We start from the raw sequence: 4,173 nt of genomic DNA on the forward strand, positions 1-4,173 counted from the left end.
GGACACCATTCTTACTACTTCTTTTAAATGGCAAATATAACATCACCAATTTCCTAAAGTAAAAACATCATAAATACGACCATTTTACGAAGACTATTTATAAATTCACTGTATTTTAAAGATGAATACTTGGATAGTTTATTAAAATAAATTTATTATATTTTTTTTCAGTTAAAATATCATTCAAATGCAATGCATTTTTAGTTATTTAAGATGCATTTTTTCCATGTCTTCCTATAAGACTAATTTGAAAAGCACTTTTTATCTTAGGTAATTAAATAAAATAGGGCTCCATAGTGGTGTAGTGGTTATTTGGTAATTTATGTGTGAGGTTTGTATTTCTGCTTGTGGCACATCTGACCACCGCAAACCAGACAACTTACACATTTGAAGTAAAATTATGTTTCTAAAATACAATAAATGCCAAAGAAGTGGAAGAAGTGTTTAAAAATGTTTGCATTTTTTCCAAGGTCTGTATTGTTTTTTATTCACAAATCACAGGGAAAAATAGTTTAGAATAACTCTAAAGTTATTGCAAAACATAAAAACTTTTCATTATAGTTTTACTGAAGGTTTGACTTATTTTTGTATATTTTTGTATAATATTAACAAATACATGATGGTTTTTCCTGCTATGTGTTTATTTTGCTTCCAGAGTGAATGTAGATTCTAAGTTTATAGTGTGAGAGGTGGCAAGTAATGAAAATGATCTTGAACCAAAATTAAGTATGAAAGAACGCATTTTCCAAGTTAAAAACATGACTGCAGGTTTTGACTTTAGAATTATGATCAGTTCAACAGCACGAACAATTAGTGGTTGTTAAAAGGTTGAATGTCCATGCAGTCAGACAGTGTAGTGTGCAAGGACCCAGACCTTCTCTTAAGATAGTTCTTTTACTTCCTAAAATCACATAATGGATGTATGATTGAAATCATGAGTAAACCAAGAGTTTAAATGGAATGTTTAAACTGGGACATGGTGTTCCCACCAGTTAATTCACCAAAAGAAGAACCTGTATTTAGCACTGACATTGCAAACACCTTCACTTGCTTTGTTTTAGGAGGAAACTATTTTGACGCGAGTCACATTAATGGCAGTCAGTGCTCATCAGTTCACATTGTTACCACCTCATTGATGGAACGTCAAGCAGACACCTGGGGGTACTGTGAGGGTGATACCTTGTGCAGCACATTACCGTAAAATGTAGCGGGCACTTGTGTCCAGATAAAATCCTGTTTCTGTTGACTCATTTTTGTCTGCCATTTCCATCCAAGATCAAGAAACCCCTGCCAGCCCATCGAAGAGAGCAGTACACCAAAAACCGAGGGGAGACTATCCCACCCACATCAATGTCATTGGGGTCCCAGAGGTGTTTCCAGACAAACACAAGATGGCAGACCAAGTCGCAGCTGGCTTCAAGAACATCCCGATCATAAGTGCACTGTTTCTTTTCACACCAAACAAGAATGTCAACATGTAATGGGATGTGTTTTTTATTGTTTTTATTCTATTTCTTGCTGGACCCTGTTTGTGTGCACTGACTGTTTTGAATGCATCATGGACCTAATTGGGAGATGGAGAACAGGTGCACTCCAGCCACACCTGGTGACTTTAAAAAGAGCACCAGGTGCAGCAGCAAGACGGACAGAGACAGAGATGCGCAGGCACACAGAAGACACGCGGGAGGACGCACAAGACTCGCAGGCAGGGATCCCCACATCTCCTGGAGCCATGCCGCCCTGGGAGTGGGGTGACCACCGGTCCTCCCTGGACGGCACAAGCTTTTAGCCACCTGATGTGACGCGCTTGGAGTCAAGGAAGGGGAGAGTCAGCTGGAGCGGCAGAGGGGTGTGGTTGCGACCCACCCCTCTTTGAGCTAAGTACCCCTTCCTTCTCCTTCCTGAAGGGATTTTGTTTTTTAAGAGTAGTGTCTTTCTTTTTAGCTGCATTGGGAGGGATGCATGCTTTTATTCCAGGGCCTGTTTTATATTTTGTGCATGTTTTATCATTTTTACTAAAGCTCTTATTGTTTTTATTGTTTTGTATTCAGGCACCTGGCTCTTTTATTTTTCTGGACTCTAACTCCTCCCAATGGACAGCATGGACTCTAACCCAGGAAGGACATTTTAAGCACTCCACCTCTGGACTGAATAAACTCTGTCACTCTCCTGTAATGGACTTTGTGTGTTGGTCTTTACCCTGCTCCCGGCTGATATGGACCGCGGTGGTGGAGGTGGCGACGGGCTGAATTGCTCACCTTGGCCTCGTCGCCTACCCCTCCCCTCCAACCCCCCCCCCTTGTTACAAACACACATTAGAATGTGTAAAGACTGGCTAACTATTCTGATGACATGTTCCCAGTAAGCAGCTGAGAGAAACTTCCTCATGGAATTACCACGACATTCCCTCACTCGACAGAACAGAATTGCCCTGGACATGCTTCTGGCTGAGAAAGGTGCAGTATGCAGCATTTTTGGATAGTCATATTGTACATTTATTCCAAAAAATACAGTCACAAATGGACGTTTCACAGAGGCTTTGGAGGGTTTTTGGACATTGGGCATGAAAACGAAGGCTCCCTCTGGAGTGGATACATCGATGTGGGACCAGTGGATGATGGTGTATGGCAGGTACAAAAACCTGATGTCATCAATTCTCCTGCCTGTGGCAGTATTTGCAGCTCTGGTCACCCTGTGTGGATGTTGTTGCATTCTTTGTATTCGTGGAGTCCTGCTGCGGATCATTGATGCGGCCTTCCACACGCCTGACAAGGCTCATCTGCTGGCTGCTGTGGAGGACGAAGATGGAAACTACACTTACCATCTCCAACACCTGTTCACCTCCCACACCACTCTGAATAAAGTGCCTACGTTAATAAAGAACCCTGGATAAACATAACTTTTGAGTGTACGTTTTAACAGGTCTGCAAAAATGATAGGCAGAAAATCAGAATTGAAGTTACTCATGAATATGAAAATGCAGCTGTTAGAATCAAAGAACGGGGTGGGATGTTGAATGGATATATTTTATAAATCTAACAGCCTTTTGGTTATTCTACTTGTTAACCTGCATGTGAAAGATGCTGCTCTGCTGGAAGATTTTTCTTAACATGTCTGCAAAAAGATGTTATGGCTGACTGTTGAAACTTATCTTAAATTAAGTATTTTCTGTAACCTAGCGAACCAAAATTCTAATAAATGAAGCGTCTCCGCAAACTTGCGGAAGATTTGGTGTCGGGGACTAACACACAGGTCTCCTCGTGAGCAATCTTACTTTGGCTTGGTGTTTGCTTATTTAATTCTAAAAGTATCTGTCTTTGCAGAAATTACTTTGACATTTGAAGTAAAATGTTTCTAAAATACAATAAATGCCAAAGAAATGGAAGAAGTGTTAAAAAGTCCCATTAGTTGTCACACACCTAGGTGTGTGATATTTGTTCTCCATATTTGACCCATCACTTGGGGAGCGGTGAGCTGCAGACACAGCCGCACTCGGGAACCATTTGGTGGTTTAACCATTAATGCTGAGTATTAAGCAGGGAGGCACTGGGTCCCATTTTTAGAGTCTTCGGTATGACTCGGCCCAGATTTGAACCTACAACTTTCCAATCTCAGGGTGGACCAGTAGCGGTTTTAGGCACGGGCAATACGGGCAGTTGCCTGGGGCGCCGATACAAAGGGGGGTGGCATCGCAGCACTGGGAGGAAAAAAAATAATCTGCGCAGCTATGATTGTCTACTACCTGTTATGTATTGAACGGCCTGAAATCAGCGAATTGGCGCCATCTGCTGGTGCAGGTGCCCCTGTCTGCTGAGCAGGAGACGGACAGGTGTGAAGAAAAAGGAAGGGGTGGAGGGGGCAGTTCAACTGCGGGTCTCTCTTAAACAAAGAGGACGGATGGGGAAAGAGGGCGGGAACTACTATGTAGAATGTTTAATTTTTAAGTCAGTCATATGACATTCTATAACCCATGTTTCAAAACAGGCGGACCTCTAAATTACCAATTACCAAATGTGGGTTAAACTTTTTTTGGCGGTCAGAAAAACTCTGACTTTGACAGGTGAGTCTCTGTTCTTCATCTCTGAAGCTCAAACACAACCAAGATGGAGTCTGCTAGGACTTCTCTAGGAAAACATGGCAACGGACAATCAAAACTCAGTTGTGACTCGGGGG

Source organism: Oryzias melastigma, linkage group LG16 (genome assembly GCF_002922805.2).
Source record: "Oryzias melastigma strain HK-1 linkage group LG16, ASM292280v2, whole genome shotgun sequence".
Lineage (NCBI taxonomy): Eukaryota > Metazoa > Chordata > Actinopteri > Beloniformes > Adrianichthyidae > Oryzias > Oryzias melastigma.